A 15,255-nucleotide genomic window follows, 5' to 3' on the forward strand; every position below is an offset into this window, starting at 1 on the left:
TCCCAGAAAAACAAATAAAAGTATTATCATATATGTGATGCTAGTATCATTTGATGACTTTATCACCTCGATTTATAGCATATGTACATTTTTGTTCACCATCGAAACAAAGATGGTTTCCTAACTTTTGCGAAGGAATATGTTAAATATGGTGCAGCGTAAAAATTATATTCTTTCATGATCGTAAATAAATTAAATATGCTACATGATATTGGATTTCATATGCTACACCCTTGCCTCTTTATAATATATTGTTGAAAAATAATTGACAACGCATTGTATTTCAAAGCTTCCTTTAGTATACATTGGAAAGCATGGTAACTACTCAATTGCTACCAAATAAAGAATGTATCGTGCACTCTCTTGATAAATGGATAACAAGAAACATGAGTTAATTTATAAAACTTCAAAGTTTTATAGCCGCATATGTCATCCATAATATCTTTGTGGGTCCCTAAAACTATTTAAATCATTATTGATATATTACATTGTATAAGTATTCCCGAATCATAGGAGAGAAATTTTACCTAAAAGAAGAAAAAAATATTGCCTATACTATGCGTACTAACATAGCCATGTACGCAGCCAATCACAACTACTAATTTTCATTGTGGTGAACTGATATGCATGCTTGATGGATGGTGTCTAAGGAAATCATTAGCTATATGCATGACCATGTGGTGCATATAATGCAGGTAATAATTTTTTGAAAAGAAAAGGAAAATATTTCTCACACTTGCTGCCTCTCGTTTTATTTCCAAGGAGCTCAAACAAACTATTTATTATCAAAAGTTGTTGACCATCAGAGGTTGAAATAATTGACCAAGACACGGAAGATTGACACGTCTTAAAATTCTCCAGCGCGGTTTCTAGAGTAGTTTTAGCCGTGGAGCAGAGAAGCCAAACGAAACAAGAAGTGCCGACCGCGGTTGGAGCGTTTGACTTTGTTATTAAAGCCCTAAAATGCCCCTATATCTTAAGTATATGACGCTTCTGTCCTTGAGTAACTTAGTTTGACCAATTAGGTGACGACGCGTTCAGCTTTGATCCATTGTCACGATTAGATCATGGCAAGACGTGACGGCGTTAACAGAATGCAATGAACAAACGGCGGGTAGGAGGCTGGAGGGGCCGCCGTTGTCTCCATCCTAATGGTCCACCTTTCGAGGTCAATTTCTCTAGGAACTTCATTTGCAAAGAGATAGAACTAAAATCAAAGCAAAAAAAAAGAAAAAAGAAAGAGATGGAACTAAAAAGGTAACCTTTTTTTTTTGGTGGATAATAACGAGAGAGTAGTACCTCCAGCTGTGCACTTGTTATAATGGTTTTGAAGATTCTAATTAACTACTTGATTATTTAAATAAATTAGCAGCATTCATTGTTTTATTGTGCTATCTAGTTTATACAAGTGCTGATAATACCATTTTGATATTTATCTCATCTAGCAAGTATTTTCTAAGGAAAGCTAATAAAATATTTTGATAGTCTAAGATCCTCTATTAATTTTAAATTATTTTATTTTATGTCATAATATAACAAATAACCATGTTGTTTTACTAGTATGTTAGCTAACAGATATTTCTTATTCTAAAGTATCGAAGAAAAAATTAACTAGATTAAAAAGTCATTATTTTTAAATTAATTATAAATTACTAATTTTTCAAAACTCTATTTCCACATAATGTCAAAAACAATTTTAAGATGATTTAACACAACACTTAACCATATCATATTAGATCTTTATATAATAAAGATGCTTGCTAATATCAGAATAGAACTGCTATTGTTTAACATGAACTTGATGTTTTATCCATTTGGTATCTCCATTGCATTTTAGAAAATAGAGTTTATCGTGTATAAGTGACAAATTTAAATCAGATTGCCTGTCATTATTTTTATTTTCAAGGCCAATGCATTATTTTATTATAAAGATAAACGGTGGAAGAGCTCTTTTACTTAGCTAGATAAGAATTATGAAACATTTGATTTAGACACTTGGCAAACCAATTTAAGGTAACTCCGCATTAATTAATGAATAATGGGTAATGCCTACATGAAAAGGGCAGTATGGTAACACCAGGGAAAATTTCAAGCTTCCAAGAGAGTCCTGGTACCAAACTCAACACGTTTAGGGAGCTTTTCACGTGATTTCCCTGCGCGATTGCGACGGCTAGAGCCCGGACGCGCCACCTGGCCCGGTGTGTGCTGGGCTCGGGCCAACCAGCCGCAAGAAAACCGTGAATGTTTTAATTACCTCAGCCCAATTTTTTCTCACTATAATATTGTTTTCAAAAAAAATATTTTTATATATTTAGTTTATTAAAATATATATTACAAAATAGTTTATATTTAGTTGCACATTTATTTTTAAAAAAATTATATAAAATATCTATTATATTCTTAATAAAAAAATTTATCTTGTTCTACCGAAAAAAAATTATTCTTCATTCTATTATATGCGGGCACCAAACTTAACACAGTTTTAAAAAAACTCTAATAAAATATAATATATTTTTCTAATTTTTCAGATAGGTCCCTAATATGCTATTCACTGCCACGTATTTTAGCTGGAAATCAATTGTTTCCTGTGACTCATTCAGTCCTATACGTGTCATGCTAATAAAGCCTAATTACGTAATCCTGATGTGTTTTTAGGCAGTGTCCTAAATAGTTGAGGAACTCATTAAAGAAGTCATGAGATAATAATAAAGTGTTAAGGTTACGCAAATTTAGGCAGGACTTGAGCTATAAATTAATGGCACATCATCAAATGGGTGTTCTACTTTTCCACCAGCACGCTTCCAAGAAGAATCTCATAAACTAATGTGATGACATATAACGGTTAGTGCCTTTTAAGATGAGCCAGATTGTAGTTCTGGCCCTACGTGTCTTTTGGACAACCTAAAACACGAGGGTTGCCAGATAGAAATAATTTAGGATTAGTAGAGGCTGGACCATGATGAAAAAAGATAATGATCTTTATGAGAAAGATGGTCCCAAAAAATAATTGCAGGCTTGCTTTTGATCAGAAAAATAATCATAGACTTGCTAATATTCTCGCAATTCATAAAAGATTTGTTTCACTATTTCTCTCTTGTGATTCACTATAGGTTGAAGGAAACTTTATAATTAACTCGAATCCATCCTAAAGTTTGTAAACTGATTTTTATGGTGAACTTGTGAAAGTGCGACAACCACACATTAATGCTCTAAATTTGAAGAAGTTGGAACCAGTAGATGACATACAGATTTCTGAAAGCCTAGGGGCTTCACCACCATCTCTGGTTAAAGATCTAATAAAGAGATACAAGTTGATCAAGCTAGAAACAAAGATCATATGGGCTCGAGCTCCTTGGTTTGCATGTGTCTTTTTATCACCATGAGCATTTAGCACTCTGATTTATAACTGCCATGCTACTTCACGTGAAATATTTGAACAAGTTACATTAATTAGTTTATAGATTCATTTTTGCATCCTGTAAAAAAAAGTTGCAGCAGAAAACTTCCATATCTTTCTGCATAAAAGAAAAATACACATTAATATTTTGTCAAGCTGTTCCACTTTGATTTTGCACACATTTACTAAGGTTGCTTCTCTTTCCCATTGCTAGATTTTTGCATTAAATGAGCATATAACAACATGGTACAATTAACTAGAATTTTCAAAGAAAATGACTGCAGAAAATTGCTGCTAATATAGCTTGCAGATACCACTATCTAATGGATCTCTCTTGTTTTGCTTATCACATATATATGCTCATCACCTTAATTAATTATCTCGTCCACCGCACCTTCGATAACCATCGAGAAATATATTTACAAGCTACTTTGCGTAACTTGCATCGATACATAAATCAGGCTTGGTGTTGTTATCTTTTATATTGAAATATCTTCTATAATATTGCAACCAAGTAACAAAACTAGAAGTTTTGGCATGGTAGTGACTTGAGCAAATTTGTATTCTCTTGTCCTTTTTCCAACGAAGGTTACGGCCTCTCATGCTTATAAAAATCTTGAGTACTTGAAAGGGTAGTTGTGCTGACAGATGCCTCAAATCAAGAACACTATGAATTATTGCTGATGCCATCAATTAATGGATGAATTAGCTACAGGAAGTGCAATGACTTAACAAGGGCCTAATAGTATAAAGGGGCTCAAGGATTGCCAAGTAGAGATTTTGACATTATTAGTTGTAATAGTGGGGTTCATCTTTATATAAGTGGACATTTCAGAATAGTGGGGTTGTTTAAATCTCATCTTTGCCTGATATCACCAACTACTAGATATATCTAGTTAGGATCGAGGGGACAAGATCAGCTAGTTCAATATTTAATTTAGTTGAAATCAAAAATTATATTTCAATCGAAGTTTGGACTTCACTGCCACAAACTGCGTGCCTTTCCTTTTTTCTTCTTCTTCTTCTCTCTTAAAAAACCATCCAAAGGGAATAAGGGGTTCGGATAACCCTTACTAGCTTGGAGCTAAGTGGTCAAAAGGTGCAGGCTGAAAGGCACAGGGCTTACCATTCAAATCAAAAGACAACGCAAAGAGAATTGTATCCAAAAAATAAAGAAAATTCATGGCATATTCAAACCTATCTTTCCACATGCCATAACCATGGTAACAATTCATGGAACCACCAAGCTTTCAACTTCATGCTTCATAGGAGTTAAAGTAGTCTTTGGTCAGACAAACAGGCCAACACCTGGCAATTCGTCAGAGTCTGTTCCAAAACATGAACGCATGTATGTAAGCAAAATCATGACCTGCAATATAAAATATGAAAAAGAGATCCGCAAAAGATATATTTCATGTTTTACTATAATATTTTTGGAGACTAATTAGCTGGGATTAAGGCAACATAATCTTCATGCTTGTCTCCCATGCATTATAATAAGTCATAGATATTGTCAGATAACCTCCATGATATCAGCTCTGATAACTTTAGCATTACAGGTATATACTATTCCTAAATCATTCATGCTATCCTAGATCCCAACAGGATCTGCATGGACTTTTTCTCATAAAAAACTGGGCTAGCTACTACTTATTTTACACTGAAATGGTGGTGGTGCCTGCCAGATCAAGGTTGAGATATTTTTCTTTTACTTCTTTCCATTTGCTTACTTACACTTGTTCTTATTTTGATTAATGAGGTGCACAATCTTCATGAGATGTCTATATAAAGGAGTCAGACTAACTTTACAAGCTTGTGACGTATATATATCATATATTTGTATATCATAATGAGTCATAGATATTGTCAGATAACCTCCATGATATCAGCTCTGATAATTTTAGCATTACAGGCATGTACTATTCCTATATCATTCATGCTATCCTAGATCCCAACAGGATCTGCATGGACTTTTTCTCATAAAAAACTGGGCTACTGCTTATTTTACACTGAAATGGCCGGTACGTGGTGCCTGCCAGATCAAGGTTGAGATATTTTTCTTTTACTTCTTTCCATTTGCTTACATACACTTGTACTTCTGAATTTTGATTAAGGAGGTGCACAATCTTTATGAGATGTTTATATAAAGGAGTCAGACTAACTTTACAAGCTTGTGACGTATATATATCATATATTTGTATATCATAATATAGCGAGGAAGTAGGAACCACAGGCAGTAGGCAACCTGGTGTGCTTCCCTGTATACCAGCATCTCCTTCTGCAACCTGGAACCTTTGCTGTATGACTGGTATTTTATGTTTAGTTTTTGACGACTGGAAAATTTCATCCCTGTCACTTGACGTGTATGTCTCTTTCATTTAGTTCCTGGCTCTGTACATACTTGGGTGTAAACCTGTGCAAAGAAGATAACAAGTTTACAAAAAGCTACATAAATATATGCAAAACAAGAATAACTAGAACGAGAACATTGGTGTAACCGTGTGAAGAACTAAGCATAAAATGGCAAGGTTATATAATTTAAGATGCAACAGTGTCCATGACACATATAAGAGATAAATATTTCAAAAAAATATACTTTTTCGAAACATTTATCTCATCTGTGGGGTTTGGCAGGGATACATGGAGCATTCAAACTACAAATTCATACTAATGTTGTTACTATATAACATAAATATGCAATCCTAGAGAATCATTGGATCCATTGTGGACCAACCTAGCCATTTTGAGTAGGTTTAGATGGGATTTTGAAGCAAAATTTGGCATGTTCAAGACTAGATCGTGAAGGATAATTTCTGGACCATAACTTTCTCCTGCAATGTCCATTTTTCAGCATGTCAGATGCATAATGAAGCTCTTGATGATTACTACCAGTGCAGCTACCTCCAAGGTGTTTGTTGTACCTCACTTCATGATGATCATCTAAACATAAATTTTCTAAACGTCAATCCTCATATCTTCTAATTGGAAGAGAAATTAGATCTGAATTCTGCGAAGAGCAGACTTTACTAGTATAAACAGGGGCATGATGTATCAGTTAATCTGATTAGAGAAAATGAAGATTTTTCTCAACCTACTAAACTCGAATCTTTCAAAAGAAATTTAGAAAAATATTGAAAAATTGACAAAAGTAGAGTTTTGAATCCTCTTCCTTTTTTTTAATGATTCAAAAACTAAGATACGTGGCCTCTATTTATAATGGTAAGGTCCACTCTTGCATAATTCGGATTGGATTCCTTTCCTAGTTTGAATAGAACTAGCTTTTCAGAAATAAATATAACTAGTAGAAATAAACATAAAAAAACTAAAATCCTACGGAAGGTAGATCACAACTGCTACATCAACTTTTTCTTCTGTCGCTTCATCAAATTTTTTGAGAAATACGTCCAGTCAAAGACTTTCTCAAAAAAAAAAAAGGTTTATCCGAATCGTTTTAGAATCTTAATGAAGGAATTTGGACCCAGTCGCTATGGGTAGGGTCCTTTTTAGGGACAACACCCGATCATAGAACTCAAAAAGTTATCCGATTAAAAAAAAACATCTTCAATCAGATATTGTACGATGATGATCTTCGGATATTTATTTTTTTATTGGCTATAATTGTTTTTTTCTTTTTTTCAGTCTTAAAGTATGTAATTCAAGGAAAAGATTGTTACGATACACACAAATGCATACAATTATTGTTTATGCACGCATAAGGATGCCATTTTAGTGTATCATGCCCATTATCGATCATCCATCTCAATTTAGAGCTCATTCTAAGATAAAACAATGGTTGCACTTGTAGATAGCATTCCGTACTACTTTCCCATCTCTGTCGTCACTTATGGTTAAATATTAATACATATATATAACAGAAGCAAAATCTTAAACATTTATGTGCATGTGGACTTTTGCGTATGTGCAAATGACCGCCATCAGAAATTGCGTCGTTTTCTACGTTGCATTAACTTTAACTCGTGGGAGAGGCCATACCCACTCCATACCTAGCGGCTGAGAGCATTGCGTCGGGCCTACGGGATCCTGACGCTCTTTTTTCTTGGAAGTTTTGGAGCTCAGTGATCTCTTTTTCGCTCTATAGTCTCTTTGACCAGCGCATTTGCCTTTCTATCCTTATACAAAGATATACTTTTGTATTTATGCTTGTATTGGAGGTTCCAATGTATTGAGCTTTACGTACAAGTGGTGCCTTTCTGTTCAATTTTTGAGAGAAACTCTGCATGTAGACTGCATCAGCTACATGTTCTGTTGAGCAAAAAATAGTTTAGTCGGCGTGGCAGTTTCTACTTTTCCTACATCATTCAAAGCACATATATTTTTTTTAAAAAAATTGAGAAATACAATAAGACAGTAGGTATTTTATTTCTTGTCAAATTTTACAATTAATTGAGAATTCTCATAAAAAAAACAATAAAGATAGATGAAGCTAAGTAACTTTGGTCGAAATAGTTATCGTCTACTAATCTCATTGATGTCGTTATTAGAATATAAAAGAACACAATTAAGGAGCTTGCACAACTTGTGCATGGAAACATAAAGAATCCATTAGCTGGTGTAATTCATGGCCTCCACTACTTTTTTTTTCTTTTTTCCTGATATTTCTTTTTGGGTATAACACTATACATTTTTGTTTTTTGTGTGTAATGCCCAAGGATAAATTAGCTTGGCCTTGGATGACACTATAAAACCTCTCAAGTCAATTGCCTCACTTCTAACCTCAAAAATTCTGCATCCCAAAAGTCAGTTGGAGATAGAGTTTGGTGAGGCAATGAACTACCAACGTAGTTTGCCGTCTCCAGACTTCACACTGTGTCTACGTCTGTTTCGTCTACACTGTCCAAAATTTTCCTACCAATCAATTGCACCACCCTTCCCGGCTCCTGAAGTCTTGACACGCAATGCACTTCCTTTTCTTCACCTCCACGGCGCTTTTGTTTCATTTATGGGCGTTGACAAGTATAACATTTGAAACCAACAAGAAAATGACATGATATAGAGCTAGACCTTCTCATCTCACAAGTCCATGTCCAAGGGAACAAAGATGTTCATGAATTGAAACAACTAAAGACCCGGGGTACTTGGTTTTGTATCGCACTTGCGTGGCAATTGTGTATAAATTCAAGCCATCAATTGCCAATTATAAGTGGTTATCAAGGTAACATAGGCTGTTGAAATTATTGGAGCTAGAGTTCCGTTTCTCTTCTATGGAGCAAGTCCATCTTGGCAAGAAGCTCCACTAGAATGATAACTGCCCAATTATATGGAAAGATCCATCCACACTACACATGGCTGAGTCATTTGAAAGGGAATTGAGGGCCATGTCTCTTCAGCATTTGGAATGGCTTGGGTGAATGGAAATGGTTCCACACTTCCACATATTACCATTGTCTCGCTTGAGACACAGCTTCTTGATGTTAAAGGAAGGTCTCTTGGGTACCAAGAGGGTTCATTGGATGCCAAGGGACAAAAGACATCAGTCATTGTCAATTGTTACAAAGTCTACACATGAAGTGATAAGGCTGGATCGATTTGGATGTTTCGTAATAACCAAGAAGTTTTCTATGTCCTTTGAAAAATTTGGCTATGTTTTTGGAAGCTTGCATGGTTCCGGAGTTCCAAAAGATGGATGTGACCTAGATAATGCTCACCACATGTACCAGTAATTGCTTGGGGCATCTTACCCTTCTAAAAAATCATGCATGGCCACATGCATGGTGCCTCTATGAAGTGGAATTCAGATATCATCCTTGTGATCTTTGTCACCAAAGTTAGATAGCGAGGAATTGTGTTTGCCGCTTGCATAATCAGCAATGGCCAGCGTCGAAGAAAGAAAATATCGATCATGGAGACATTGCAATTGCGCATGTACTGCTGCTACATTCCCTACTTGTATCAAATTGCAAAATTTAAAACTTCAACTCTATCCAAGATGACAAGCAAAGATTGTTTTTCCATGAAAATTTGACGAGTTAATCTAATGGATAATTCAACAATCCACTTCATGCACCTCAAGTAATGACTACTTAAAAAAAAATTCTTTACCTCATTTCATTTTGTAGCCTTTTGGTCACAATAGAGGTAGAGTAGGTTGATGATGATATTGAACAATGAAAAAGAAAAAGGTGAAATGGACGGCAGGAGGCATTTTTAAAGTTATAGCTCGTAGTAATAATTTTTTTATAAAAAATAAAATTAATATTTTTTATTTTTTTTAATGTTCTAAACTGCATTTACGCATGTTCTCTCCTTCGATAAATACATCATGCTTTAGTTCTTGCTCTCACAATCTCTCTTCAAGGGATAATAAAATGAGAGACATGAACCATGCTTCGTCTCATGCATCCCATATGTGCCTAACATGAATTTAATTCATATAATTCAAAGGTATGACCTATTAGTGTAAGTGTCCAATAATGTCAATTAATTATAATGGGCCGGCATTTTTTTGCAAGAACAAATGAAAATTGCCAAAATGTTCTATTTATAATGCATTTGGGAGTCTAGATTCTGAAGATTTGTTAAGCATTATTGCATTTTTCATCTAAAAGTGGATTTATACTATGCTAAAGTGGAACAATGGTGATGGCAGATCCTAAAAATAATTTTCCGTAGAACAAATTTCATCAACTCACAATTATCACATCAGATTCCACCCTCAATAAGCAAAACAAGGGTTGCATAGGGTCCGAAAAATTGCTTAAACACTGACTACTAAAAACATCTTATCCTGCACCACTTCCACTGGAACATACAGCAAGCCTCCAGATAATGCGATCTTCGCAAGTTAAATCATATGTATAATTTTGGGTATCATCAAAATTGAACTTATATTAAGTATTTAAAAAATGCTAGAAGAATAGTCTCTTAAACATTGGACTTAACATTGAGAAACAACCCAAACATATTAGCCTGCTACGGCATCATTAACATAGAGATTTATTTCTCGATGTCAGCAAACCATGTCAAATGCCATGATAGAATAGCATGCCCTAGTATTTCTTAATCCAATATATTTCTTAATTATGGTAATCAAGGTTCAGAATGAACTCAGATCAATAGTACCCACTACTGAGTCTTATCTGCCTTCATATAACGCTTGGTTCCCTGATTTTTTTTCCCCTCCATGCATTGTTGATTTGCTATGTAGACTATGTTTCTCAAGTTAGGAGACGGTGATTTCAAAGACTCAAATTAATTTCTTTTGGTTTCGAATCTTCTGATCCTTCCTCAAATTATTATGTCGTGTCTCAGAACTGGAAGCATCTTTGCTACTATGTGATTAGACACAAATCAAAGTTCGTCGTACCGGTACCGAATCCCGTACCGGTGCCGCACTAATATAGGCGTACCGAGTGTTGGTATGCGGTACGTCAGGCATATCGACATTGGCGTACCGATACCGGTATCCATCGGTATGGGTACGGTACGTCCGGTACTGATCAGTACCGACCGGTATAGCATACCATGACACGAACCTTTTCTAGGGTGAAACCAAAGTTGGTGGGCCGTCGATATGAACCAGGAAGCTGTCCCCTTCGCTATCATCACTGTCATCGCTTTATCGTTTCTCTTTCCTATCATACAGTTGGCTACTCCTTAGCTGCCTTTTGGAACAGTTGAAAGGGCTAACTACTACAAGAGTCCTCCCTATTTGGGAGAGATTATTGGTTGGACCATTTCCACCATGGTAGAAATAGATCAGTCCAATCACAAACTAATATACACACACAAAAAAAGAAGAAGATAAATATATTTGTGCGTTTTAGTTTATGATTGGATTGATCCATCAGTTCAGCGGTGAACCTAATCCAACTAAAAATTTTACCAGTCTCGAAGGCACCATTCTACTTTGGTTCATATAGCTACCCTTTGTTGGCCCGCCCAATTTAATGTGACCTTGTTTGAGATACCCAAATGATGGAGGTCTCCCGTTGGATATTTTCTCCCATCATGATCAGTTAAACATATTCTCGCCACCATAGAGCTAAGTACTAAAAGAGACACCTGATAGAAAAGAGTATTTAATAGGATAAGGTTGTGGTCCAAACATTAGATTTTCTTCTTATTTTTCTGGCAAGCAATCTCATTTAAATGCCAGTTCTTGTGAATCTCAAGGTGGAAAGGCATGGTTTTTTATGGGTTCATACTCCATAATATGTTTCCACATATCTTCTCAAAGTGTAGTTCCTGATCATCAGGCAATTAAGTAGTAGGAATCTTCTACAAGCTCAGTTACCAGAAATTCTTACACTTGTTGTATTTGGCATATTTGATCAACTAGTTAACTTTAGGGCTCATTTGGAGGCTTCAGGCTGAGAAAAAACAGCTTGCAAGCACCAAGCAGAAATACGTAAGAGTAGACATGTTAATGCAAGACAGCACGAGGGCTGCAAATTATTGAGACATGTCTTGTTTGAAATATTGTTACTATCTTTCAAATAAAATATTATTTTAAATATAATAGAGAAATATTGAACATCTCAATTTCAGATTAGACCGATCTTTTTGGCTTTGGTACTAGCTGAGGTGAACAATTTCAGTGAAAACCGAAAAGCCACTTCGCATGTGCTAACAAAGATCAACATTTATGACAACATTATAGTCAATGCACGATTGCGTAATTACCGTCACATGTTGCTTATACGAGACGGTTTCCACATTGTAAACGTGCAACCGACCATTACCTTGTAATTAATGCATGTCGCGCCAAATCAGATAATGGATCTATATACTATCCTATATAAAGGGGTATCCCAGGGGTCTTCAGATAAAGTCATTTAAAGACTCTACTCTACAAAATCTCTTTCTTCCACACTGTTGTCTCACTATTCTAACTTAGGCATTGAAAGTTTTTCACTGGAAACTTTTCAGCAAGTGGATTTCTTGCAGATTATCCTCGAAGGCGACCTGTTCTTCTATACCTCGGTCGTCTTATTCAGTTCGGTTCTCACCGACCTCAAAACAAGCGGAGTAGTGCTCCGACTTCGGTTCAGGATTCAACGGTAACAAAATGCATGGAAATTAAACCTTAAGGTTAAAAATATAGGATCTCCTGTCCAAGCAGGAGAAGTGCAACTGGCCAACTACCGGGCCATGGCCCAATTTGCTCGCTAAACCTTAGACTTATATAGTCAGAAGTGCTTTGGGCTGGTCCAGCCCACATATAAGCAAGGCCAGGACCCATGAGTAAACTCAAGGTGGAGCCCTCACGGATTCCAAGCTGGATAAGTTCTTTGCGCCGCCCTGAATCTTTCCTGTTACCGGTTGGCGGTACTAGACTTTCTTATAACCAAAGGTAGAGTGCTGCGAGGCAGTCGGAGGAGCCTATGAACTCCTGTATCTTATTTCGTTCAAATCACTAAGATGTAACAAGGTAAGGGATTGGCTTGCCGCTGGACTTCATGTTTTTGTTTTTCTCTGTTTTGTTTTTTGAGGGATATTTCAGTTCAGTTGCATGTAGAACTGCATGATCTTCTAAGAATGGATGTTATGAATGTTGGGTATGTAAGAGGGACTTGGATCCTCTTCCTCTTCAGAAAAAAAAAAAAGGAAAAGAAATCCCTAAGTTGTAATACAAGGTAACCAGCTAACGTTTCCCTATCTCAAGGCATGAAGGGTCTGCTTGGACACTAGACTAACTATTTGGGAGATTACTCCCCCATCAATGAGATCTTTAAAGGCTCGCGGGGAGCATTTTCCTCCTACAAATATGATTTCTGAGAAGCAGATTCTTAGAAAGAAAATGCCTGAAAAAGTACTTTTGACATGTTTGGTTGACAATGGAAAAGTGACAGATTTCTAGAGTGCTTATATTTGGTTGACCATCCACTTTTCTGAAAAAATTATGTGTAATTTCTAAATACCCTTAACAAGAATTAGGTCTTTAATGGCTCTTTAATGCTGAAGGGTTTTTTTAAAAAAAATAAAAATGAAGTGATTTTCGGCTCACGGAAAAATAACTTTTCCATATTTTTCATAGGAAAGACTTTTCCATGAAACGTGGGAATCAGATTTCCATGGGAATACAACTTTTCCGTCCCTCTCCTTTGAAAACTCCAATCAAACAAGAGACATCTCATTACTTTTCCGTTGACCACACTTTTTCTCTTTTTTTTTTGCGAACCAAACGAGCCCTAAAAGAGAAAAAAATCAGTCAATGTAGGGAAAATCAATGGAATTGGAAACTTTGCAGATTATACAATCCCTAATTTTGAGAGTATTGGATCCCTACTGAAAGTTGTTCTTCAATATCTTTATTTTTTATATACTATGCGGTCCAAATTTTCTCACAGAAAATTTTATCACCCATGTGCTAAATCCCTTGCCGACACATTCCTACCCTCTACCACATATTTTATTATTAGGTTGATTATTTATCTAGGTGTCCTAACAAATCCAAGTGGATTTGTAGTGTTGTGTTGATACATGGAGGGGGTGTATCCTCGCTCTTAGCCAAGAATGGATTATATTATTATTATTATTATTATGTATCGCCATGTAATTTATGGATTTCTATTTATAGGTCATATATAAACATGTAATCATTTTGATTTTTAGGAGTCAGGGTTAGGCATGAGTCGGGCAAAAAGCTACGATCATTGGTCGCATTGAGGAATCCTGGACTTTCTTTTGGCTCATATCATTGGAACAAACATGAAAATTAGGCAATTAGAAAAGCTATTGTTTATCAATACGCATAGTTAAATTTCTCAACTTTCGCTAAATGCAAGCTTTAGTTTCACCATTGTAGGTAGATAACACTATCATGCAACTATCTAGGTCATGCTATACCTAATTTTGGATCTTCAAAAAGTAGTTACTAGGAATTTTATTATAAAAAAAATTACACTTCAGGGCAAATCATGGCTATCCTATAAATGATTGCAAACCCTCAGATGTCAAGATTTTAATTGCAAATGGTCCATTAGTGCATTTTGCTCTCTATGAAAAGAGTGTGGCATTGGTGCATGGCGTTTGTAAATGTATGACCGCAATGTTGTGACCCTTTTGACGTATACTCTAGACTTTTATATAATATATAATTAATACCATCACTATTTGATAAGACCTATAAAAAAGATGCCGTATCACACTTATCTTGCCATATATTGCTAAGATGACATGATGGTAGAGAGCAAGTGCCTTGCCTAGACAAGTCTAATCTGACTAATAGCACAACCAAATTAATAGACTCTATACCCTAAACCTACTCTAGCCAATTGCGTACAATCTCCAAACTAATAGTTTGGTTCAAGACCAAATCAATTAAATCAGACATGACTAGACTCTATACTTGACCAATGTCAGTTCAAACATTGTATCAAGTAGATAAAATTTGGTTTCACTCACTATCTTATGAAATTTGACACAATTGAACCCAAGTCATACTCCAAGTCCCTCGGAACACTAACCTAAGGCTTAACTTTGATAATTATTATTAACACCATAAAGAGAGAAAGAATAATAAAGAAGAGCAAGGATCATTTGTCGGCAAACATAGAGTGAAGGATGCCGGCTACACCATGGACCCTATGCATCACCTGCAATGCGGGGCATTAGTGCATGGCGTTTGTAAATGCACGACCGCAATGTTGTGGCATTGGTGCATGGCGTTTGTAAATGCATGACCGTAATGTTGTGACCCTTTTGGAATTTACTCTAAATTTTTATATAATATATAATTAATACCACCACCATTTGATAAGACGTATAAAAAGGATGCCATACCATACTTACTTTGCCATGTATTGCTAAGATGACACAACGATAGAAGAGCAAGTGGGCTGGCTTAGACAAGTCTAATCCAACTAAAAGCACAATCAAATTAACAGTCTCTACAC

The sequence above is a fragment of the Phoenix dactylifera genome, chromosome 16, assembly GCF_009389715.1.
Source record: "Phoenix dactylifera cultivar Barhee BC4 chromosome 16, palm_55x_up_171113_PBpolish2nd_filt_p, whole genome shotgun sequence".
Lineage (NCBI taxonomy): Eukaryota > Viridiplantae > Streptophyta > Magnoliopsida > Arecales > Arecaceae > Phoenix > Phoenix dactylifera.